Source organism: Oryctolagus cuniculus, chromosome 1 (genome assembly GCF_964237555.1).
Source record: "Oryctolagus cuniculus chromosome 1, mOryCun1.1, whole genome shotgun sequence".
NCBI lineage: Eukaryota > Metazoa > Chordata > Mammalia > Lagomorpha > Leporidae > Oryctolagus > Oryctolagus cuniculus.
Window position 1 is genome coordinate 232,369,288 of NC_091432.1, and position 25,075 is coordinate 232,394,362.

The 25,075-nt window shown below is 64.7% G+C and overlaps 2 long non-coding RNA genes across 3 annotated transcripts in view; one reads left to right on the plus strand and one right to left on the minus strand.

The window, feature by feature from the left end:
• The window catches only part of LOC138847518 (uncharacterized), a 23,830-nt gene extending 6,750 nt beyond the window's left edge, over positions 1-17,080 (plus strand). The window contains exon 3 of the long non-coding RNA XR_011385368.1: positions 14,728-17,080. This is a non-coding gene — a long non-coding RNA (uncharacterized lncRNA). The remainder of the gene's footprint in view (positions 1-14,727) is intronic.
• Positions 17,081-23,112: 6,032 nt separating this feature from the next.
• On the minus strand, positions 23,113-25,075 carry LOC138847520 (uncharacterized). Of its 2 annotated transcripts, none has more exons than XR_011385370.1 (2): positions 23,940-25,075; positions 23,113-23,388 (listed from the first exon to the last, which is right to left on the minus strand). It is a non-coding gene; the product is annotated as an uncharacterized lncRNA (long non-coding RNA). The 2 variants fall into 2 exon arrangements; XR_011385369.1 differs by lacking the exon at positions 23,940-25,075 and adding an exon at positions 23,507-23,603.

The window sequence follows — 25,075 nt, forward strand, 5'->3', positions numbered from 1 at the left end:
AGGTGAGGGGTCGAGAGGCCGCAGAGGTCGGGTTCTGCACAGGCTCCTTGCTCCTCACGGCTCCCCAGAGCTCGGGCTGCCCCAGGCTCCTGTTGGTCCCACGCACGTGGCCTCGGCCTCTGCGTGGTGGTGGGGGCGGCGGTGGGTGTTCCTGGGGGGCCACCATGGCGCCTGCTTCCTCCAGTCCGCTCTGCAGGGGCCCAGAGGTTGCTCGCATCCCAGGGTGGCCTGGCCCCCAACCCGAGCCAAAGACCTTGAGAAGTCCCTCCCACCAGGAGACTGAGAGCCCCCAGGAACCCCAGATTGGGAACCGCTGGGCTGAGCCAGCAGCCAGTGCACGCCCACACTTGCCCATCAAAGGAGAGCTTGCTGGCTGAGGGGGTCGCCCTGCCTGCCGCACTGTGTGACCTCGGGCAGAGCAGCGGGGGTCCCGGGCCTCCCTCCTGTGCTGTGAGTGCACCCCCCAGGGCCGGCGACCTTCCTGCTGCTGCGACATCCGGTTTGGGCTGCCTGATCCCTACCCTGCCAGGATCACCTTGGATTTGCCTGACGCAGGAGAGAGATGTAGGATAGACCTGGAAGCCATTCGGGGAACTCACGGGGACCCTCTGAGAGCCTGGCGGGCGGGGGGAGGCCCGGGGTGATGCGGCCAGGTCCCCGCCCAACTCCAGTGCCCACCCCGGGGCCTCTGGCAGGGTGGGGGCAGCCGCTGGTACCCAGAAGGCGCCCGGCGGGAAAGGCTAAGCAGCATGAGGGTAGAATTATGTTGTAACAAAGAGAAGCCCTCTGCCTTCCAGCGCGGAGCTGCCTGCCCCCGCCCCCACGCAGCCCCAGGGACCTGAAAGAATGTGGTTTTCTGAACACAGCCTTCCCTGGCTGGAGGGGGTGGATTCGCTCTTTAAAAGTTGCCTGTAAACCGGATTTCTCTGCAGCCAATGCTGTTTTCCAGGAGCTCGCGTCGCGTTCCCGCTGAGCGATGCCCCCTCCGGGGCTCGGGCGCCGGGGCCGTGCGTCCGGGGCTGCGTGTCCGACCCTTCCTTCTCTGTTTTCATTGTTTTGGGAAGCGAGTGAGAGGCAGAGAGACAGACAGCCGTGCTCTGCCTGTCCCCTCTCCAGATGCCTGCTCCAGCCAGGGCTGGGCCACAGCGGAGCCAGGAGCCTGGAGCCGCGCCCAGCTGTCCCACGGAAGCAGGGAGCTGGCCTCGAACCCGGCCCCCGCGTGGACCTGCCCCTCCCCAGCGGGCTCCTGGTACCGGGACTCTCACTCAGCCCTGGCGCCACGGAGCTGAGATTCAAAATCTCAATCCCAAGGGGTCTTCAGATGGGCTACAGGCCACGGCTGACACTGGCGCGGAGTCCCACCCAGGGCCACTGACTTCGTGGGTGGGGGCGGGGTGGGTGGGGCGAGGCACAGCTGTCCCCATCTGGGGAAGGAGCCAGGAGAGGCCCCACCGCGGCCCAGCGGCCATCTCGCCTTGGTCTCTGCCACCGTGGGTCCCTCTCAGCGTTTTTGGTGTTTGGATTGAGCACATCATTGTTTTAAAGATTTATTTATTTATTTGAAAGGCAGAGAGAGAGAGAGAGAGAGATATTCCATCTGCTGGTTCACTTCCCAAGTGGCCCCGACAGCCAGAGCTGGACCAGGCTGAAGCCAGGAGCCGGGGACTCCATCCGGGTCTCCCACGTGGGTGCAGGGGCCCAAGCACCTGGGCCGTCCTCCGCTGCTTTCCCAAGCGCATCAGCAGGGAGCTGAATCGGAAATGGAACAGCCGGGACTCGAACTGGCGTCCATATGGGATGCGGGTCTCGAAGGCGCCACAACGCTAGCCCCACGTACAACGCTCAGGGAAGCGGCAGCTGTGCCACGTTGGCTCTCGTGGGCCTAATGAGCAGCTTCCTGGCCAGGGGCCTGCCTTAACATGCCTGGGAGTCTAGTGCAGGCGATGAGGGTCGCAGTCAGCTGCACCTGGCCGACCGGTGACCCGTGTTCCCGGAACACACTGGGGAACCCAGGCGGCCACAGCCCTCATCTCAGGAAGGCATCTCTGTGTGTCACTGCTGACCGCTGCACGCCCTCAGCGGTGCTCGCCCGGGAGCCGCCCTGTGGCTTCCCCCAGCTCTGTGCTCTTTGAGGCTGCGGTCAAGGTGCCCACTGGGAGCCGGCGTGGATCCCCCGTGGGGGCCGGCTCCAGTCCCGGCTGCTCCACTTCCCATCCGGCTCCCTGCTGACACGCCTGGGAAAGCAGCAGAGGACGGCCCAGGTGCTTGGGTCCCTGCAGCCACGTGGGAGACCCGGATGGAGTCCTGGCTCCTGGCTTCAGCCTGGTCCAGCCCTGGCCGTTGTGGCCATTTGGGGAGTGAACCAGTAGATGGAAGAATGGTGTGTGTGTCTCCCTGTCTCTCTGTCACTCTGCCTTTGAAATAAAAGAAATCTTTAAAACAAAAGAAAATGGAAGACGTCTCCTGGGGCTGCATCGGAAGGCGGGACTGAGGATGGAGGGTCTGCTTCCCGGGCTGCTCGCTCACGTGGCTGGCGCAGGACGGCTTGAGCGTCCACACAGCGTGGCGGCCGGCTCCCTGCACCGGGGGTCTGCAGGGGAGCGAGACCGGCGGGCTTTGTCCCACCCATGCAGTCTTTCGGTGTCCCATTGGCTGCCCAGGCCAGCCCTCCTCCCTGCGGGCAGCACCACACAGAGTGTGAGCGCCAGGAAGTGGGATCCACATGGAGGCCATCGGCCACGGTCACGGCCACGAGGGCCCGAGGACTGGCGCCTTTTTCCCTGGTTGCCTTCTTCCCGCTCCGTGGACGTGAGCACCTTTGAGAAGGTGAGCCGTCAGCCTGTGCCGTGAGCGGAGGAGGAAGAGCCCGGGCCAGGTCGGCTGCCCCTGCGGGGGCTCAGGCTGGCCAGGTGACTTGCAGGTGTCACGGGCTGTGCAGGCCTGGCCTCCACGCAGGCAGCGCCACCCGTGCTGAGGGGTGCGTGTGCATAAGACAGCTACGGCGGCACACACAGCGCTGGCCTCCGGAAGTTCAGCGAGGAAACTCGGGGATGCAGGTGAACCCCTGAAGATCAAACCTGCAAAGCTAAATGCTGAGAAGATGAGATACAGTAACATTCCAGGTTCAGGGTGGGATTAGGACACGGGCAAGCCGGGAGCAGGGGTGGGCTGGGGTCCCGCGAGCCTCCTGCCTGCGAGCCGTGGGCGCACCCTGGGTCCGGGGAATCTGCCAAAGTTCTATTGCCTGCAAGAGTGACAGAGCAGACCCCCAGCCAGGAAACAGCCCGTGGGTGCTGTGCAGGGGTGACCCCAGCAGTGTGGCAGGAGCCACTGAGGTGCAGTGGGGGGGGGGTTGTGCACGCTCAGCTGCTGGGTTGGGGCAGATTTTCAGGAGGAGCCGTCCTGGGTGGGCTTCCCCTGGGACATCTCAGCAGGACTTAGGGGTCCTCTGGCTACATCTGCTGCCCCCAACATAGGGTGTCGGGGCTCTGTGTCCAGCCTCTCTTCCCAGCATGGAGTGGAGCGCTCTGACCCCACCCACCGAGCTCAGGCCTGGATGGAGGACCCCCAGCCCCCAGCGGGGTGCTGGCGAGGGGGGGCTGGGAGGGTAGGCAGGGCCCAGAGCCCCTTTCCAGCCTGTAGGGACAGGCTTCTAGACCCAGTCTAGAAGTTTCTCTGGGCTCTTTGTTTTGAGGTTGTTTTGGGCGCAGACTCCCCCCCCCCAGTAAGCCGGGTGCGGGGGCTCCAGGCAGCCCTGGGTTTTCTGAACTTGAATCTGTGTCTTCCTCTCTCTGCCCTTGGAGGGGACTTGAGGCCCCGGGAGAGGAGGGGCTTGGTTGGGGGTCCTCAGAGAGCTCGGGGTCTCCTGTGTGGGTACCAGGGTCGTCGGGCAGGTGCTGTGTGGTGCTCAGCGGCTCCCCTGTGCCCGGGCCAGCGCGGCGTCTGTGAGCCCCTGTGGGCGGAGGTCGTCCCAGCCTGGGAGTTCAACGCTTCCTCCGTGCCTGCACTGCGCCCCGGCTGCAAGCAGGAGTTGGGGGTGCTGACCCCCCCGGAAGGGGGAGCAGGCTCGGCCACCTCTGGCCGAGCGCCGGCCGGCCGTCAGGCTGCCATTTGAAGCGTGTCCTGTTGGTGGCACCTTGGCGTGGCTCAGGTGTTCATGGAGTGAATGTGGTTTGCGCACAGCGACGTGCCGGCTGCTTCCGCTTGAGATCTGAGCGCCCGGAGCTGAACTTGACCGCGTCTCTCTCCCCACGAACCCTCCCGCGGCTCCTCACTGACTGTCCAGGCTGGGAGCAGCCCCAACGCCCGCTCTCCCTCCCCTCTCTCCCCCTCCCCCACTGGCTCCCGAAATGTCGCTTCCTCCAGGAAGCCCCCCTGCCCAGTTCAGGGACGCCAGCTCTGGCTCCGGTGGGTCCTGCCCTTCCTTCCCCTCGGTGGCAGGACCCCCAGCCCAGCCCAGCCCCGTGTCCCGCGCACGCTGGGGCAGGGCCTGCGGGGGCCACCTGAGCCGCTCCTCCGGAACACGGGAGGGGGCCTGGCGGCAGCCCGCGCCCACCCCCGGCCCCGCCGCCTGCAGACCCTGCCTGGGAGGGGCGAGGAAAGGGTTAACTGTTCCTGGCGGCCTCGTGCTGTGTCTGCGGCAGCTCCCCCTTCCGGGGCCGCCGCAGCCGGCGTTGGCGAGGAATGCGTGCAATGCAGCCACGCGGGCGGGCGGCGGCGGCCGCCGGGCCGGTCCCCGGTTGAGCAATCGCCCCGCCGGTTCCTGTAACTCCAGCCCCTCCCGCCTCCCCCGCCCGCCGGCTTCCGCCCACCCCACCCCCGCCCGCCGGGGCCCTGGGGTCGCCACGGAGGGCCGGAGAGAGCGGGCGGGGAGCGGGCAGCTCGGCCCAGAGAGGCCGGGGCCTCAGCCGACGTCACACAGCCTGGGAGGCACCAGAGAATTGGGCAACAGCCTGGGTTTGGCCTTCTGTGCCCACGCTGCAGCGGTGCACGGTGTGCACACGCACACGCGCGCACACACGCGCACACAGCGGCAGGTGAAGCTCTGAGCCGCGGGGACCTCCCCACCTCAGGGCAAAGACCCCCTTCGCCGCTCCTCTGCACCGGGCCCCAGGATCTGAGACAGGGTGGTGGCTCCCGCTGGGCTGGGTGCAGCCCCGACCCTCAGCGCACGCCCCCAGCCTGGCTCTGGGCCCCTCCCCCGCTTCCTCTTCCTCTTCCTCCCTCCCTCGGGTGCCTTTTAAGGGAGTGTCTTACTCTGTCCTAGCGCACAGCTGGGGGTGGCCGAGCCCCTCCCTCTGCCGGGGTGGGGGGCCCTGACTTCCCTGCTCTGCCGGAGTGGAGTTCAGAGACTGGGGCTGGGTGGGCTGGACCCGGAAGGACTCGCCCGGTCCTGTGGACCTGGGGGCCGTTGGGGGGCCTCTCTGGGTGTTGGCACTCACTCTCGCCAGCGCCCCCCCCCAGAGGTGCCACCTTGGGAACCCCTCCCCCATCTCCCCGTGATCCCGGGGTTCTGTGTCACATTCCCCTCTACACAGATCCAAAACACCCCTTTCACAGGTGAGGAGGCACAGAACCCGGTCGGTGAGCCAAGTGCTGGCCAGGCTGACCCCTCCGAGGAAGGAACAGAGAGGCCGGTGCACTTGTCCGGGGCCGCCCAGCTCTGAGGCCGCCCAGGCTGGCGGGGAACGCAGGCCAGCTGGCTCCAGGACCTGTGTTCGCAGCTCCAGAAGAAAGGGCCGGGCCACCTGGGCTGGGCGGCTTGGAGGGGGCGTGGCAAAGTGGGGGCAGCGCCCCCGGGACCCCCGGGACCCCGGAGTGACAGCCTCTTTCCCCAGGGCAGGCCGCTGGCGGAGGCGGAGGGCGGTGCCGCCCGGTGGCGGCTCCTCGCCCGCCGAGAAGGACCCCCCCCCGCCGGCTGGCGTGGACAGATGGACAGAGCAGCCCCCACCCCCACCCCGCTCGCGGCGCTGCCCCGCGTCGCCACCTCCTCCCGAGCAGGTTTCCTTTAAGAAGCCAGAAGATTGATTTCCTGGCGGGCTCTGCGCCGAGGAGCCGTCCAAATGGTTTGCGTGTCTGCATTTTTTACTGCTCCGTTTAATATGTATGCAAATGCCGGCCGCGCCGCCGCCGCAGCCACACGCGGCGCCCATTAGCGCGGCCGTCCTGGGCGCGCGCCGCGCTCCGAGCGACGGGCGGGCGGCCCTGACGGATGGGTGCGGGGGCCGCGCCGCGCGGCGGCTGTGTCACTTCTCCCGCTCATTTTTTTTTGGGGGGTGGGGGTGGGGAGAAGACCGAGAACCCACAGAGGAGAGATTTTAATATATGCAAAACCGTGGGGGCTGGGGGCGGGGGAGGGATGCGGGGCCCGGGGCTGCGGGGGGAGGGAGCCCGCACGGTCACCTTGGGAGAGCCGCGGCCGCGCTCGGCAGCGGAGCAGCTAGCGGGGCCCGGGGTAGGGAGGGGGAGTGGAAGAGGAGGGGGCGCGGGCTGGGGTCCGTGCGGGAAGCCCCGCCCCCACTGCCGCCGTCCTGGGCGCCTAACTTTATAGAGGTGATGTCATTCAGCCTCGCTCTGGCCAGAGGAGTTTGTGCAGTTGGGGAAACTGAGGCCCGGCCAAGCGAAGTACCTTGGGAAGGGCGACGGGGCGGGGGGGGGGGTGTGGGTGGGGAGGCGGGCCCTGCCAGGGCGCTGTCTGACCCCCGACCTCGCCCGCTCTGCCCTGTGGATGTGGTGCGTGTGCGCGCGTGTGCACGCGTGTGCCCACTCCGAATTTGCTGAGAGGAGCCCCGCCCCTGCTCCTCCCACCTGCCCGGCCACCAGGCAGGTAACCCACGGGCCTGCCTGAAAGCCCCAGATGTGAGGGGCTGGTTTTAAAGGAACGGCCAGGAAGGGGGGGCAGAGGCGGTGCAGAGAGGGGCTGTGGCTGGAGCAGAGGCCTGGTGCACGCAGGGTGTGTGTGCGTGTCCCCGTGCAAGTCCCTGCCAGGCAGGGGTGTGTGTGTCAGCGTGGCAGTGAGCACACGCGTGTCCCACACAGCTAGAGTGCACATGCCCCCTGGGGGGCTCCTCCTGGGGGGTAGGCTCCGCCCCCACAGCCTGGCCCCCGAATCTGCCCCCACCCCGGCCAAGGAACTGTGTGTGCTCCCAGGTGGGGACAGAGCCCACGCCCACTTGGACAGCAGGGGCGAGGCTGGCTGCTGCCCCATGAGGCCTGGGGGACCGGAAGTGAGGGGTGCACAGCAGCTCTGGGCGTGAGGGAAGGTGTGTGCACACCTGTGTGTGTGTGTGTGTGCACGCCAGGGGCGCTGCGTGTGGATGAGGACCGGCCGTGAGCGAGGCAGGGCCCCTGTGGTCCTCGCTGGTCTTGGATGGGGTGCAGAGGGCACCTGCGCCTCCCCTCTCAGCTCCGCCACCCCCAGGCAAGCGCGTCCCAGGGGGTGCCCGGGCTCCCCTGGCTTCCTGGAGGTGGCCACTGTCTGCAGCGGCCGTTTTTTCTGGCCTGAGTTGTGAGGGCAGGGACGCGGCGAGGGCTGCGTGGATCTGCTACGTTACTGAAGGAATCGGCTGCCACGGGGGTGGGGGGAAGGCCTGTGCCAGTACTGAGGACGAGCCGCCCCCAGTGCCGCCGGCATCCCGTCCCGGGCACACGGGCTCCAGTCCCGGCTCTCCGCTTCCCATCCAGCTCCCTGCCAGTGCACCTGGGAAAGCAGCGGAAGATGGCCCTGGTCCCTCGGCCCCTGCCACCCACGTGGGGGATCAGGGGATCAGATGGAGCTCCTGGCTCCCGCCTGGCCCAGCCTCCCAGCTGTGGTGACCATCTGGGGAGTGAACCAGCAGAGGGAGGACACCTGCCCCTCCCCACCCTGTCTCTCCCTCTCTCTGTCTTTCAAAGAAATAAAGAAACTGGGAAATAAATAAAAAGCTTAGTTCGTTTTGTGAGAACTGGCTCGTGGAGGCTGAACACGGGTTTTTCCGGAAGACACCTGCTGGGATGGGTAGGCGGGGCCTCCATGGGACGCAGAGCAGGGGGGCCCAGGCTGCCAGAGCGCCCAGCGGGGGCGCAGCCTCTAGGTCACTTCAGAACCCAGCACTGCGCGCCAGGGCAGGGGACACGGCCGCACAGGTGTCAGCACAGCGCCCGAGGTGCCGGCAGCCCCTGGCTCACGGCTGCGCTCCGGCTCCCGCCTCCAGCGTCCGGCTACTGCGGGCTGTGACAGTGGGCGGTAACTCCGTGCGTCTCTGCCTCACAGAGAAATTGTACAAAGATGGATGCATCCGAAAATAATAAGTGCTGGCAGGCAAGTGGAGAAAGCAGGACCTCGTGATGTCGGCGGGAAGGGGGGGTGTGGCCCCCTGGGGTGACCCAGCATCTGCACGGCCGGGTTCAAGCCCTGAAGGACTGGGGGCAGGGTCTCGGAGACCTGGCTGTGGCGCCCACCTGCACGGCTGTTCGTGATGGGTAAAAATGGTCCTCAGTGCACGGACCCACGTGGTTTCTGCGTGCAGGGGAGTCTTACTGGGCCGTGAACAGGACTGCGCCCCTGCCCCACGCGGCTGTGGGACGGGCTCTCAGGGTCCTGTGCTTATTGAAAGAGGCCGGCACCGTGGGGTCTCCCGACCTGGACCCTAGAGAAGTCAAATGCATGGACGGAAGCAGAGGCTGGCCGCCTGGGGCCGCAGCAGGGACTCCGGGAGCTGCCTGCTCCCTGGGGCGGGGCTGGAAGGCACAGGGGGCCGGGTGGGGGGGGGACAGGGCTGGAAAGCACAGAGGGCGGGGGGGGGACGGGGCTGGAAGGCACAGGGAGCCAAGTGGGGGGGCGGGGGGGACGGGGCTGGAAGGCACAGAGGGCGGGGGGGGGACGGGGCTGGAAAGCACAGGGGGCCGGGCGGGGGGGGGTAACGGGGCTGGAAAGCACAGGGGGCCGGGCGGGGGGGGGTAACGGGGCTGGAAGGCACAGGGGGCTGGGCGGGGGGGGGTCAGGGCTGGAAAGCACAGGGGGCCGAGTGGGGGGGGGCGGGGCTGGAAGGCACAGGGGGCCAGGCGGGGGGGGGGGCGGGGCTGCTTTGAACTCTGCTGAACTGAGGCTCACACTCAACATGGGGGGGGGGATTTTTAAAAATATGTGTTTGTTTGTTTGAAAGGCAGAGGGAGAGAGAGCGAGAGCGAGGGGAGCGCGTCTAGACATCTTCTATCTGCTGCTCCACTCCCCAGAGGGCTGGGCCAGGTCAGAGCCAGGAGCCAGGAACTCCGTCTGGGCCTCCCTCATGGGTGCAGGGGCCCAAGCAGTTGGGCCTTTTTCTACTGCTTTCCCAGGCGCATTAGCAGGGAGCTGGGTCAGAAGTGGAACAGCCGGGACTCGAACCGGCGCCCATATGCGATGCCGGCACTGCAGAGTTTACGTTGTGTGTGTTCCTGTACAATTTAAAAGTCCTCATTTCCAGTTCCCTTCGAGTTTTTTTCTTTTTTAAGATTCATTTATTTACTTGAGAGGCAGAGTTACAGAGAGAGAGAGAGAGAGAGAGAGGTCTTCTATCTGCTGGTTCGCTCCCCAAATGGTCTCTGAAGCCAGGAGCCAGGAGCTTCTTCCGGGTCTCCCACGTGGGTGCAGGGGTCCAGGGACTTGGGCCATCTTCCACTGCTTGCCCAGGCCACAGCATGGAGTGGATCGGGAGTGGAGCAGCCAGGACTTGAACCGGTGCCCCTATGGGATGCCGGCGCTGCAGGCGGCTGCTTAAGCTACTCCACCACAGTGGCCGCCCCAGCCCCTGACTTTCTTTGGAGCTGCGTGTGGAAGAAGCTAAACGGCCAGCGGCAGGGCGGGTGTGGCGCAGGGGTTCGTCCATCAGCGCCCGTGGAGTCCCGGCTGCCTGTGCTGGGACCCAGTCCCTGCGGCTGCGCAGCCTGGGAGGCCACAGGTGATGGCCCGAGCGCTGGGTCCCTGCCCTCCACACGGGAGATCAGGATGGAGTGCCTGGTCCTGGCTCCGCAGGATGGAAGACCTCCCTCTGTGTCTCTGCCTTCCAAACCAAAAATGAAAAATAAATGAATAAAAGGTTGATGGGGGCACCTGCACGTGCGCCTGCCTGTGAGTGGAAACCTCCCCCCCCCCCCGCAAGCGCCGGCCAATGAGGAGCGGAAGCCACGTGAGGCCCCGCCCCCTGCCCGCGAGGCGGCCACAGGCTGGGTCCCTGCACCCCAAAGACTCAGCAGACGCACAGCCCACCGGGAGGCGGCCGCGGCACGGGGGGCCTCTCTGGCTGACACCCAGGCGCTGGGGGCACTCGGGAAAGCACCGCCCCGCTCAGGGGGCGCTGGGGGACCCGGACGAGCCCTTGGCTCTCCTGGGCCTGGGTTTCCCGTGGGGCGCGGAATTCTTCCACCTCTGACGGGAGCCCAGACAGCTCACATTCCGAGATGCCAGGGGCGCCTGGTGCTGGGTGCTCCCTGGACAGCCACCACTCACGGGGCAAAGAGCCTGGGGACATCGGGGAGCCCCGCAGGGGCCAGGAGGGAGGCCCCCCCATCACCATTCCCAAGAGCAAACTGGAGCTCAGAGGGAAGCCCCTCTCCTGTGGCTGCTAACGCCAGCTGCTCTCTCTCTATTTTTATCGATCTTTTAAAAAAGTTTGGGGCCAGCGCTGTGGGCTAAACCTCTGCCTGTGGTGCCGGCATCCTATATGGGGGCCGGTTCGAGTCCCGGCTGCTCCACTTCTGATCCAGCTCTCTGCTGTGGCCTGGGAAAGCAGTGAAGATGGCCCAAGTCCTTGGACCCTGCGGCCAGAAGATGCTCCTGGCTCCTGGCTCCTTCCTGGCTTTGGCCTGGCCCAGCTCCGGCCGCTGCGGCCATTTGGGGAGTGAACCAGCAGATGGCATTTCCCTCTCTCTCTCTCCCTCTCTCTCTCTCTCTCTGACTTGGTCTTTCAAATAAATATATAAATATTTCTTTATTTATTTAAACAAAGAGTAGCTACATGGAAGGGTCTGACAGCTCAGGCGGGAGCAGGTGTTTTTAGAAGAGTTGCCAATGGAACAGGAACCGGACTTCCAGGAACCAGGGCGAGTCCTGCCCGTCCGCAGCCCGTGACCCCAGCACCGGCTCTGCCGCTCTGCCTGGCCCAGCTCCGGGATCCCCAGCACTGCGTTCCGGCCCTGGTGTGTACACGCATGCGCGTCCCCTGCGCTCCCAGCTGCCTGCCTCGGCGTCCTGTCTCCTGGCCCAGCGAGGCCCAGCCGGAGTCAGCACACACACACACACACGCACGCACACACGCACGCACACACACGCACACGCACGCACGCAAACACGCGCGCACCCTCCGCTTCCGGTCCTGCTCTTTTCCCAGAACACCTCCGTGCTCGGCAGGTGCATCCCGGGGATTTCCGTGCGATTGTCCTGTTCATTTAAAATGTTTTTCTTCTTTGGGGCAACGTCACCATTGTTTCTGAAAAAGCCAACGTACCCGTATTGTCCACTAAAGCACCTATATTCCTGCAGGATAGGGCGGCAGTGGGCCCTGGTCAGAGCGGGGTGGGGCGGAGGGTCAGGTGCAGGTCAGTGGCACCTGTCCTTGTAGAGAGCAGGTGTGGTCCCCAGTAAGGGAGGGCTGAGGGAACCTCCCCAGAGGGGAGAGGGAGGGGCTGGGGCCGGGACAGGGTGGGAGCCTGGGCCCAGCACCAGGACGCCAGGCCCGGGAGAGTCCCCAGGGCTGTGACTTCCAGGCTGCCCGGGCCCAGCGTCCTGGCCCCTGGGGGGAGGGTGGGAAGTGGTGGTGGGTTTGGTCCTTCGCACTGGTGACAGCAGAGCGGACAGCAGGAGTCCCAGGAGAGCAGGGCACAGCAGCCAGGGGGAGGGGAGGGGAGGGGAGGGAGGCGGCCAGCGAGCAGAGAGGGGAAACTGGCCGTGGCAGGACACAGCCCGTGGCCGTCACATGCACCTCGGGTCCTGCTCTGTGCCCGATCCACTGTGGGGGCCGGAACCTCCCAGCCACAGCATCTTTGGCCCTACCAGGCAGGGCATTAGCCCCCGTCCTGCCCCACAGAGGGAAACTGAGGCAGGGGCACTGAGGGGCCGCCCAGGCCTGCCCAGGCTCTCCTCCCAGCATGCCAGTCACCGGGAGGACCCCTGGGCAGCCGGCGAGGGGCCGGGACCCTTAACTGCAGTGTCATGACTTACATGGTTGTCTTACTGAAGGCAAAGAAACCCCGGCACAGCCCCACCTTGGGGGGGAGAGGGAGGAGGGGGAGAGGAGGGAGGAGGGGAAAGGAGGGAGGTAGGGAGAGGAGGGGGGAGAAGGAAAGAAGGGGGAAGGGGGGAAGAGGAGGGAGGAGGGGAGAGCAGAGGGGGAGAGGAGGGAGGAGGGGAGAGGAGAGGGGGAGAGGGAAAGAGGCGGGAGGAGGGGGAGAGGGAAGGGGAGGGGGAAAGAGGGGGGAGGTAGGAGTGGGGAGAGGAGGGGGAGGGGGAGACGAAGTGGGAGAGGAGAGGGTGAGGGGAAGGGGGAGGGGAAAGAGGAGGGGAGAGGGAGGGGGAGGAGGAGGGGGAGACAAAAGAGGAGAGGAGAGGAGGGGAAGGGGGAAGAGGGGGAAGGGAGGAGGAGGGGGAAGAGGGGGAGGGAGAGGAGGGGGGAGGAGGAAGGGAGGGGGACAGGAGGGGGAAAAAGGGCAGGAAGAGGATTAGGGAGGGGAGAGAGAGGGGGCAAAGGAGGCATGGGGTGGGGGAGGGAGGAGAGGGGAGGGGAAGGGGGAGGGGGGAAGGCGTGGGGGGGCCCAGACAGGAGCTCTGCCAGCACCTGGGAGGGGAGAGGGAAACATGAATAATTTACCAGGGAAATGCAGAAAGAATTTAGGAACCCCGTTTATAAGTATTTATCTCTCAGCCCCTCCCGGCTCTCTCCCCCTGGCTGGCCCCATCCCTCTTGGGGGCCCTTCCTGGCCAGGCCTCCCCCTCCTCTTCCTCTCCTTCCTCCACCCCCCACCTCCCCTTTCTCTAAAGGTGGCCGGGGCTCTCTCCCTCATCCCCACCTGGTCTCTTCCCGTCCCCATCTCTGCCTGTCTGTCGCGACCTGTAGGCTTTGTTCTCTGTCCCCCGAGCTGTCTCTCTGGTCCCCCACCCCAGTCCCCCAGGTGAGGACCCCAGCTTGGGGTGGGAGGACAGACCAACCCCCCCCCCCAACACACACAGCTTAGGCGGGGCAGGGCCATTTCCAAGGCTATGCAGGGGGAGGGGACAGGCAGGAGCCCCGCCCCACGTGGTCCTGGCTCAGGTTCGAGACCTGGGGCAGCTGCTTCCTCACTCCCCTCAGCCGTGTCCTCTCCTCTAGGGGGGGAAAGGGAGCCCCAGGGGCCCCCGCAGCCGGCGCCAGCCCCTCTCTTTCAGCGGCTCCTGGGCCTGACCCCGTGCCCAGGAAGCTGGGGAGGTGAGGGCTGAGGGCAGCACCTGGGGGGCACCAGCGGGAGGGGAGGGGTCTCGGCGTTTGCTCCCCGTGTTGTACCCGCCCTCCACCCTCCCCCTCTGCCTGCAGGCCTGGAGGGGAAGGGGACGAGGGGGTGGGTGGTCTGTCCCTGTGTGTCCACTCTGGGAAGGGCTGGGCAGTCCCCAGGCTGTTCACGGCCTCAGCGGCTCCTTTAAGCCTGGCTCTGCGCGGAGCTCAGCCCAAGCCCGAGTCTGGCCCTAGGGCCGCCTCCCGGGCAGGGGCAGGCCTGCCGGCCACTGCTCACCAGGGCTGGGGACGGCTACAGGGCCACCCGGTCCCCGCCCCCAGCCCCCCTCCTCAGAGCGAGAACACACACACACGCACACACAGAGACACACGCACACACAGAGACACACATGCACACACAGAGACACACACGTACACACAGAGACACACACGCACACACGCACACACACACATGTGCACACAGAGCCTGCCCGGGGCCTTCCGCAAGGTTCTAGATCTGTGTCGGGAAGTTTCTGGACTCTGTGGGCCCTTTAAGTGTGCTTAGGCCCCAAACCAGCCGAGGGGGGACAGGGCAGGAGGGCCGATCAGGCCTGGGGCTGGGCGGGCACTGGCCCAGGGCCGGGTATCTGCACGCTCGGCCTGGCCCCTGGGGTACGCGCTCTCTCTCCCACTTTACAGATGGGGGAGGTGAGCTGGGGGGTTCAGCTAACACCCAAGCTCCCCCAGCCGGTGAGAGGGGGCGGGGGTTGAGCCAGGGTCCCCTACACTCACCGCGGCTGCGGGTTCGGGCTCTGCGCAGGACTTCCGGGTTGGCCGGGTGGCTCCGTCTAACACAACAGGTGCCTCTCTGGGTCCTGGCTATCTCTGGTAACTTTCCCACGCAGATCACGGATTATCTTCCTGGTTTCTTTGAGTTGGTTACCTGGGTTCTCTTGTATCTCACTGAGCTTCCTTAAGGTCACTGTTTTGGGGGCTGGCGCTGTGGCATAGTGGGAAGAGCTTCTGCCTGCACCGCCGGCATCCCATATGGGTGCTGGTTCGAGTCCCGGATGCTCCACTTCCGATCCAGCTCTCTGCTGTAGCCTGGGACGGCAGTGGAAGATGGCCCAAGCCCTTGGACCCCTGCACCCGCGTGGGAGACCTGGAAGAAGCTCCTGGCTCCTGGTGTTGGATCAGCGCAGCTCCAGCTGTTGCAGCCATCTGGGGAGTGAACCAGTGGATGGAAGACCTCTCTCTCTCTCTCTCTCTCTCCCTCTCTCTGTTTCTGCTCTACCTCGCAAATGAACAGAATCCCAGGACCGCCGGGGAGACGGCAGGTGCCGGCTCAGGTCCTCAGGCCCCCACCCTCCGCATGGGAGACCCGGATGGAGCTCCAGACTCCTGGCTTCAGCTGGGCCCAGCCTTGGCCGTGGAGACCATTTGGGGAGTGAACCAGCCGATGGAAGATGTCTGCCTCCACCTTGTAAATGACCTGGCGTTCACCGGACATGCGCCAGGCGGGCCCTCAAGCCCCCGCCCGTGCCGCCCATGGGGTCTGGGGCGGGGCTCATCTGTGAAATGGGGATGCTGGCCGCCCGCCGTGCAGGGTCAGCGCGGCCACACAGCCTGGCAGGAGTCAGCCGGGAGACGCAGTCCTGAGCCCCTCCCGGTCCAGCGGGCCGGCCCCCGCGCCCTGCGCACGCTGGTCCTGGCCCCGGTCACCGGCCGAGTGGGCCCGGTGGGCAGCGCCGTGGTCCCGGGGCGTGGGCAGCCCGGGCGGCGTAAGCGCTATGGCGAACAGCCCGCCCCTCCCGCTGGGTTTCGGGCCCCTCCGCGCCTGTCTCCGGACCTTCCAATGGGGCCACGCCGGAGGGGCCCAGCAGCGGACGGGCTCCCGCCAGCCCCCCCCCCTTTCCCCAGGGCACCCAGCTGGCCCCGGGCGGCCCCTCGGTGAGGGCTCCCCTCTCGGGGTCGTGGGTCCAGCGGGGCCGGCTGACGCGCGTCTCCGTGCAAGCCCCGCCTTTCTAGACTGACTGCGGCGTAAGGAAATGCAGAGAACGCGGGTTCTTTTTTTTAAAAAAAAGCATCTTTCTCCTTTTACAAAAGTAATCCGTGTTCATTGTGCATCATTTTGAAATTAAGATAAACCACAGGGAAAGTTGTCCATCATCGGCTCGGCGCCGCCTGCCGAGCGCCCCCGCGAGCGCGCTCTGGCCCGGACGTGGACCTGCGCCCCCGCCGAGTCCCAGCGCGTGCTCGGGGGGCTAAGCCCTGGGCACTCGGGACCCCTGCCGGGAGCAGGGACGAAGGAGCCCCCGGGCCAGCTGCCCCCCCACTTCTCAGAACCTTCTAGAAGGGGCCCGCTCTCGCCCCTCCCCCGCACAGGAGTGAAGTGGCCACTGTCCGCCTGGTCGCTTCTGCGTGGAGGGTGCGGCCCGGGCTCCCTGTCTGCCTGAGTGTGCTGGGGGGGTGGACGAGGCGTGGGTCATGTGGTACAGCTCCCGCCACGTGGGCCTCGCGGGGAGCCTAGAGGGGGCTGGGGAGGAGGGCAGGACAGGGCAGAGGAGCCAGAGGGGAGTGAGGAGGGGGTGTGAGGAGGACCCTGCCAGGGAGCCGTGGCCTCTGGGTCTGTGGCAGGCAGCAGCCACGTGAGCACGCAGCCTTTTGGGGGAAACCCTTGGCGAGAGGCGAGTGTGGGGATGGCAGCAGCTTCTATTAAAAGCAGTTCTCATTACTGCCCTGTTAATTATTAATAGGATCGGGCGAATCCGGACGGGAAAGCCCGGCTCGCCTGGCGCAAATGGCAGCCCCAGCGAAGCGGCTCCTGGGGCGTGTCCAGGAGCCCCAGCCCCGGCCACGGCAGGCGGGGACGCGGTGGTGACCCGAGGCTGGCCGGCGGCACGAGCCCCCTCATGCCGGCCTGGGAGGGTAAAGGCAGGGATGCAGGCTGGAGAAAGGGGTGCCCCGGGGTGTACAGGGCCCAGGCCCACCCCCGAGCCCACTCTCAGGCCAGCGGATCCATCGCTGGCACAGGCACTGCAGAGGAGGCCCGCCTCTGAGCACTGCCCAGCCCCCAGCAGGGGCCGGCTCCACGGAGTAACAGCGAGTCCAGTAGGAGGCAGCCACAGGGTGCATCAGGTTTGGACAGAAAAGTCCCCAGAGAGAGAGACTCTGCCGCCCTGTCCTGTCTCCACCCTGCCTTTGCTTCACCGAACTCCTATGCACCCTTCAAAGCCCTGCTCTACAGCACCTCCTCCAGGCAGCCCTGTACTGCCCACAGGGGCTAGAGGCCCAGAGACACACATTGTCCCTGTCCATGGGGAGCTGCCAGGCCAGCAGGAGTGTGACAGGCTGGGTTTTTAAATTGCAGTTTGTAGAAGGAGCTGGTGTGCATTACTGTCTTAAAGGATCCATTCAGGGACAACTCAGTGCTGGCTCGCTGAAGCCCGTGTCCTCGGCACCCTGACGGAAACGCTGGCGGCACGCGTCGGGGCCACGCCTCTGATCCGCGGGGAGTGCCAGGGTGAGCAGCAGCGAGAACGGGGGCTCCCGCAGAGCCGCTGGGCGCCCACTTGCTCCCGGGCATGCCAGGAGGAAGAGACCCGCACCGGGGCTGTGAGCCAAGCAGCCACCCCAGACCGCGCACCGAGCAGCTGGCAGCACCTAAAGGAGCAGGCGGGAGCAGGCACGGGAGGGGCCCCCAGGAAGAGGGGCCCTGCGGGGCGAGGGGTGAGGGGCGAGGCTGGGCGGGCTCTGTCCTCACCCTGCCCTGCTGGCCTGGGAGCCTCCCACACCCTCTCCCGCGTCCCCACCCAACCCCAGAAAGACAGAGAGAGCGGCCGGCCGAGGCTGCAGCCCACTCGGTGCTGGGCTGCGGGAGGTGGGGCCGGCGCTGGGGGGCAGGGTCAAGGGTGGGAAGGGGCCCAGGCCCTGCCCCTCCATTTGCTCCCTCTTGGAGACCCCAGTGCCCTGGGGTGGGTCTGTGGCCCCCTGCCGTGGGGCGGGTCTGAGGCCCCCTGCTCTGGGGTGGGTCTGAGGCCCCCTGCTCTGGGGCAGGTCTGAGGACCGGGCCATCGCCCCGTTCTGCAGCGGCTGGTCTGCAGTGTCAGTCTGAGAAAGGGGCCGGGGTGTCGGGGTGCAGGGAGAGCAGTGGGAGACTCCGGGGTCTCCACCGGATTCGTGTGCTCCGTGGGTTCAGGACCCCAGAACGGGGCCCCGGCTGCCCCTCTGCTCAGCTGAGCTGCGGGGTGGAGAGTTTGGAAGGGACTGGGCGAGGCCACTGGACCGTGTGGCCAGGCCCGCGGGCAGGTGTGAGAGCAGCACCCACGGCGGCCGCACGCGGTCTATGCGCAGCCTCGGCAGGGGCTGGACGTGCGTGTGTGTGTGTGTGTGTGTGTGTGTGTCTGCCTTTCAAATACACAGGTATAGTTTTTAAAAATTAAAAAAAAATAAGAAGAAAGAGAAAGAAGACGGGCCGGTGCTGTGGCGTAGTGGGAAAAGCCGCCGCCTGCAGTGTTGACATCCCATATGGGCGCTGGTTCGAGTCCCGGCTGCTCCACTTCCGATCCAGCTCTCTGCTGTGGCCTGGGAAAGCAGTAGAAGATGGCCCACGTCCCTGGGCCCCTGCACCAAGTGGGAGACCCAGAGGAAGCTCCTGGCTCCTGGCTTCAGATCGGTGCAGCTCCAGCCGTTGCGGCCAATTGGGGAGTGAACCAGCGGATGGAAGGACCACCCCCCACCTCTCAAATAAATAAATAAAATCTTTTTTTTTAAAGTGTGGGCATTAGCACAGAAACCAAGGAAACACCACTGCTGTTCCCAGACGGAACACAAATGGCAAAGGTCACTCTCGAGGTGCTGAGCCGACACTTGGGACCCTGCGTCCCCAATCAGCAGCGGGAGGCGGCCCGAGAACCTGGGCCCCGACCCCCACGTGGGAGGCCCGGATGGAGCTCCTGCCTGCTGGGTCGCCTGGCCAGCCCGAGCCTCTGTGGCCATCTGAGGCGCGAGGCAGCAGATGGAGGACCTCTGTCTCTCCCTCCCTCTCGGTCACTCTGCCTTTTAAATAAATACGTTTTTAAAAAGTATTCTTAATGATAAATCATAGAGTGTAAAAATAATTAACATGGATCAAAAGGTGGAGGTGGTGGCCGGCGCTGTGGCTCAGCAGGCTAAGCCGCCGCCTGCAGGGCCTGCACCTCCTGAGTCATGGTTCAAGTCCCGGCTGCTCCACTTCCCATCCAGCTCCCTGCTAATGCACCTGGGAGAGCAGTGGAAGATGGCCCGAGTGCTTGGGCCCCTGCACCCACCTGGGAGACCCAGAAGAAGCTCCTGGCTCCTGGCTCCAGTCTGGCCCAGCCCCAGGCATTGCAGTCGTTTGGGGAGTGAACCAGCGGATGGAAGATCTGTGTGTGTGTGTGTGTGTGTGTGTGTGTCTCCCTCTCTCTCTGCCACTGTGCCTTTCTGATAAATAAATCTTTAAACATGGGGTTGGGGAGCAGGCATTCGGGCTCCCAGCGAAGAAGCCTTCGCCCCACATCAGAGGTGCCCGGGTCAACTCGCAGCCGTGGCTCCTGGTCCCCGCTCCCTGCTAATGCGGCCCCTGGGAGGCTGTGGTGACGGCAGGGGACCGGATTGCGTTCCCAGCCCCGGGCTCCTGCTCCAGCAGGGCCCAGCCCGAGCACTCGGGCGCTGGGAGCTCTGCCTGGCTGGCTGCCCCCCCCCCCCGCCTCTCAGCCAAGCACAAAGCAGTGGACGCGATCCCCACCTGGACAAGAGGGGCCGGGAGACGCTGCCCAGTTCTCCTCGGACGGCCAGGCCGCCGCCAGCGGGAGACCGTCTGCCTGCAAAGGTAACTTCCGGTGGAGGTAGGACAGGAGCAGCTGGCGGGGAAGTCTGGGGCGACTCCAGGACAAAGTCGGCCCCCCGAGACCCAAAAGCAGAAAACCCAGGGGAGCGGCTGGCGGGGGAGGCGGGCTTCTCGCAGGCCCTCAGGGTGAATGTGAGCATCTTCCCGGGAAAGCATCGGCCACTTCCAACCGGACAAAGTCCACGGAAAGTCCAACTCTGGGGGCCTGAGATCCTGGATGTCAGGGCATGTGAAGTGGGCGCAAGGGAGAGACGGGCAGAGCTGCGGGGGGCAGGGCTGCGGGGGCAGAGAGGCAGGGGGCAGGGCTGCGAGGGGGCAGAGAGGCAGGGGCAGGGCTGCGAGGGGGCAGAGAGGCAGGGGGCAGGGCTGCGAGGGGGCAGGGCTGCGGGGGCAGAGAGGCAGGGGGCAGGGCTGCGAGGGGGCAGAGAGGCAGGGGCAGGGCTGCACAGAACCGGCTCCAGGCAACCGAAAGCAAAGTCAGCCCAGCTCGCCCGAGAAGAACCCCAGACCAGAACCGGGAGCGATGAGCGGGCGGCCTGACTGACGGAGGACCCCCTCCCCTCTGTAACTCTGCCTTTCAGAAACAAAAACCAAAATCTTTTTATTTTTTATTTTTATTTTTTGACAGTGAGAGAGAGAGAGAGAGAAAGGTCTTCCTTTGCTGTTGGTTCACCCTCCAATGGCTGCCGTGGCCGGCGCACCGCGCTGATCCGATGGCAGGAGCCAGGTGCTTCTCCTGGTCTCCCATGGGGTGCAGGGCCCAAGCACCTGGGCCATCCTCCACTGCACTCCCGGGCCACAGCAGAGGGCTGGCCTGGAAGAAGGGCAACCGGGACAGAATCCGGCGCCCCGACCGGGACTAGAACCCGGTGTGCCGGCGCCGCTAGGCGGAGGATTAGCCTAGTGAGCCGCGGCGCCGGCCAAAAACCAAACAACTCTGGCCACTGTGATCCTTTCTGTCCCGCCCGGCACCGGGCCCAAGCAGGGGGAGGGGTGCTGGAGGTCCAAGATGGGGAGGGGGGGCACTGGAGGCCCTGCCCTTGACCGGCTGACTCGCACCACCCTCCCCCCCATGTCCAGATCACAATAACGCAATGAATGAGGTTGATTTAATAATTGAACTTTGTACCCGGCAAATAAAAGACGCTCATCTCTTTGCCAGAGCCCATCAAACATTTATGGAAATTGATCATGTATCAGGCCATAGAGACAAGTTCGATAGAATCCCCAAAGCAGACGGGGTGAGGGGCTCGCTCTTTGACCACAGCACAATTAAGCCAGAAATGATTAACAAAAGTTTAAATTAAAAAGCCAACCACTTGAAAATCAAAAACCGCTTTCATAAATAACTTTAAATAAAACCTAAAAGAAGGAACACAGCAAATACCGCATAGCTGGGCGTATGGGAAAGTGGCTGAACTATCGCTGGAGGAAATCCCTCTACCAGTCGGGGGAGCTTAGGTGAGAAAGGATGAACGTCGGGGCCGGTGCTGTGGCGTAGGAGGTTAAGTCTCTGCCTGCGGCGCCGGCATCCCATATGGGCACAGGTTCGAGTCCCGGCTGCTCCACTTCTGACCCAGCTCCCTGCTAATGTCCCGGGAAAGCAGCAGAAGATGTCCAAGTGCTTGGGCCCTGCACCCGCGTGGGAGACCCGGATGCAGTTCCAGGCTCCTGGCCTTGGATCCGAGCTCCGGCCGTTGTGGCCATCTGGGGAGTGAACCAGCGGAAGGAAGACCCCCCTCCTCTGCCTCTCAAATAGAAAATGAAAATAAGTATTTTTAAATGTTCTTTAAAAATTATAAAGGAGACATGAGTAGACACATAAGATTCCTAAAAATAAAACAGAGGGTGTGGGGAGCAACTCGGACTAGACTGTTACTGGAATTAAGACTTATTCTATGCATCTGCTCTCCCACAATATGGCGCTGAGAAGGGAGTAACAACTTCTACGCAGCTGCCTCTCGCCAACTTGAGTGATGACCTGCAGGAGCTGATCCTGCTCCTGATTGGAGGAGAGCAGCGTACTCGGCGTGTGGGTAGCAGAGTTGGGATTGGTGGAAGAGGACTATAAAGGAGGAGAGAGACAACATGCACCAGGAACATCTAAGAGGAACACCTGTGCAGCCCCCGAGAGAGCCGGCCGGCGGTGTGCCGCTCCCCCGCGGAACCAGCACTTCCACGGAGAAGAACCAGCCAACCCGGGAAGAACCAGCAGCAAACCCGGGGAGGGCTGAGCAGACGAAAGAACAACGTAGGGTCCTGTGTTGTTCCTCCGCGAAGAGGGGGAGCGACATAATGGTGCCGTGACTCGGATATGAAGCCTAGGCAGGGTTTAGTGTCGTTCCTCCACGAAGAGGGGGAGCGACAAGATGGGGCATCAGTGCGGTGGGCTAGCCCTCGGGGGCGTGCAGTGCGGTGGGCTAGCCCTCGGCCTGGGACGCCGGCATCCCACACACAGGTGCTGGCTCCAGCCCCAGCTGCTCTGGGCCTCCAGCCGCCGCACCTGCAGGCAGCACCGATGGCTCAGGTACTGGGCTCCTGCCACCCACGTGGGAGACCCGGATGGAGCTCCCGGCTCCCGGCTCCGGCCTGGCCCAGCTCCAGCTGTTGCAAGAATCTGGAGGGAGAATCCGTGGATGGAAGATCTCCCTCTCTCCCTCTCCCTCTCTCCCTCTCCCTCTCTCTCTCTCCCTCCTCCCTCCCTCTCTCCCTCCTCCCTCCTTCCCTCTCCCTCTCTCCCTCTCTCCCTCTCCCTCTCCCTCCTTCCCTCTCCCTCTCTCCCTCTCTCCCTCTCCCTCTCCCTCCTTCCCTCTCCCTCTCTCCCTCTCTCTCTCTCCCTCCCTCCCTCTCTCTCTCCCTCTCTCTCTCTCCCTCCCTCCCTCTCTCTCCCTCCCTCCCTCTCCCTCTCCTTCCATCTCTCTCCCTCCCTCCCTCCCTCCCTCCCTCTCCCTCTCCTTCCATCTCTCTCCCTCCCTCTCCCTCTCCCTCCATCTCTCTCCCTCCATCTCTCTCCCTCCCTCCCTCCTTCCCTCTCCCTCCCTCTCTCCCCCTCCCTCTCCCTCCCCCTCCCTCAGCTGCATCTGCCACGTCTCTGTCCCTGTCTGTGGTGACCCCACCCCTTGGAGTCCTAACGCCATCAGCTCATAGTTTTTTCCTTTTCTGTGTTCCCTGGTGTAAGTTCTTACGGTCCCTCCTTTGTGTTCGTAAAGTGCCACATGCTGGGTTCGCGGTCTCTTCTCTCGCCCGCCCGGGGCCGGTCTCCCCGGCACCATGGCCGTTTGCAGCCATGAGCCGCTGTTCTGCAGGGACCCCGTCTTGCACCGGGTCTCAGCCCCCGACTTCTCCTGCTCTGCCCTCGCCTGCACCTGGACGCCGCCCAGCCCTCCTCTCCAAACCAGTGATTTTGTTGCCGTGGGTGTCTGTCCCCTCCCTCACCAGGAGGAGTCTTAGCTACCCCCGAGCTTCCGGGAGGCAGACGGCCGACCTAACACATTACCCAGGCATCATTTAGAAGGGAGGGGCGGCGCTGTGGCACAGCGGGTAAAGCCGCAGCCTGCAGTGCCAGTATCCCACGTGGGCACTGGTTCGAGACCCGGCTGCTCCACTTCTGATGCAGCTCTCTGCTGTGGCCTGGGAAAGCAGTGGAAGATGGCCCAAGTCCTTGGGCCCCTGCACCCGCGTGGGAGACGTGGAAGAAGCTCCTGGCTCCTGGCTTTGGCCTGATCCAGCCCTGGCCGTTATGGGCATTTGGGGAGTGAACCAGCGGATGGAAGACCTCTTTCTCTCTGCCTTTCAAATAAATAAATAAATCTTTTAGAAAAATAATTAGTAGGGGAAAGACGGGCTATTTATTGAAGGTATCAGGCTGACTGCTCAACACCCGGGGGCGGGGGAGGCCGGGAGCTCTAATGTCTACCAGAACCGGAATCATCGCAGACCAAACAGGGACGTCACTATCAGCGCCGAACCGTGACGTGCGGGATAACAGCGGGCCGGGCCGGGCCGGGCCGGGAGAGGCCATCTAACCACCAGGCGGAGCCTCCGGAACCGGGGCTGCGAGGGAAGCTCGCGAGGGACATCCGGCGCGGTCGATGAAGACACCTGCGGACACGTGACCAGTGAGGAAGACGCTCGGGTCCCGGATCCACCGCGCGTGCGCGCACAGCCGCAGAGACGGAAACGGGCGGAGGCCCACGCCGGTCCCCCACGGGTCACCCACCACCTCCGGGTGCAGGCGGCCGGCCGCACGGAGAAGGAGCCGCCCCTTCGCAGGGGCAGCTCGGCCCTTTGGCTGCCGCCGGGCATTCCGAAGCGGGGGGGGGGGGGGGGGGCAAACGTCCGTCCTCCCCCAGCAGGAGGGCGTCACGGGTTGGGTGGGAGACCCCAATGATGTGACCCCGGGACCCCGGATGAACTGGACCTGGGGGAAGGCTGCATTTTGTCCACGTGGTTACAGCACGGTCTCGAGAGGCGGGGCTGCTGGCTTTCCCAGGGGCGCCCCGAGCCCTGTGTCCTTACGGGAGACACGCAGGGGAGCGGTAGAGGGGACCAGCGTGCGAGGACGGACGCAGGGCTGGGAGGACGAGGCCAGCGTCCAGGAGCAGGGCCCCCTCCCCCCACAGAAGCCAGCAGGGAGCGCGGCCCACCCACACCTGGATTTGGGGCGTTTGTCTGCAGGAGGGGGAGACGTCCCCCAGCTGAGGTCACCGATGTGGGCACAGTCGGCACATTTCTGCGGGCTGATCTGGCTCAGGAAGGCACTGGAATGTTCTAGAAGGTGCTGGAAGGTACTCAAGATCAGTAACGGGTGGCTGTGGCTGTGGGGCAGTGGCTAAGCCTCCACTCTGAGGCCGGCGTCCCTCATGAGCGCTGGCTCGAGTCCCAGCTGCTCGGTTTCCCATCCGGCTCCCTGTCAGTGCACCTGGGGAGGCAGTGGAAGACGGCCCGGGAACTTGGGCCCCTGCGCCCGCCTGGAAGACCTGGATCCTGGGGTCGGCGGGGCCCAGTCCGAACCACAGCAGCCATTTGGGGAGTGAACCAGCGGACGGAAGAGCTCTCGGTTTTCCGTGGTTTCTTTCTGGGGAAAGAGAGAGAGAACGAGCGAGAGAGCACTCTTCCATCCACTGATTCACTCGCTCAGCAGCCACACGGGGCTGGGCCAGACCGCAGCCAGGAGCCTGGAACTTCATCCGGGTCTCCCAGGTGGGTGCAGGGGCCCAGCACTCGGGCCATCCTCCACTGCCTTCCCAGGAGCATTAGCAGGGGGCTGGATGGGAAGTGGAGCAGCTGGGACTCAAACCGGTGCCCATGTGGGATGCCCCAATGCCAGCCCCTAAATAAAAGAAAGTTTAGAAAGACTAACAGCCGGGGGCTGGCAAAGTCTTTGGCAAAGATGTTCACTGCAGCCTTCTTTAAAATCACCAGTCTTGGGGCAGAGCTGTGGAGCAGTGGGTGGAGCCGCCGCCTGCCATGCCGGATCCCATATGGGTGCCGGTTTGAGTCCCGGCTGCTCCACTTCTGATCCAGCTCTCTCCTGTGACCTGGGAAAGCAGTGGAAGATGGCCCAGGTGCTTGGGCCCCTGCACCCGCATGGGAGACCCAGAAGAAACTCCTGGCTCCTGGCTTCAGATCAGCCCAGCTCTGGCTGTTGCAGCCATCTGGGGAGTGAACCAGCAGATGGAAGACCTCTCTCTCTCTCTCTCTCTCTCTCTCTCTCTCTCTCTGTAACTCTACTTCTCAAATAAATAAATAAATCTTAACAAAACAAACCCAACAGCCTCTGTGTCCA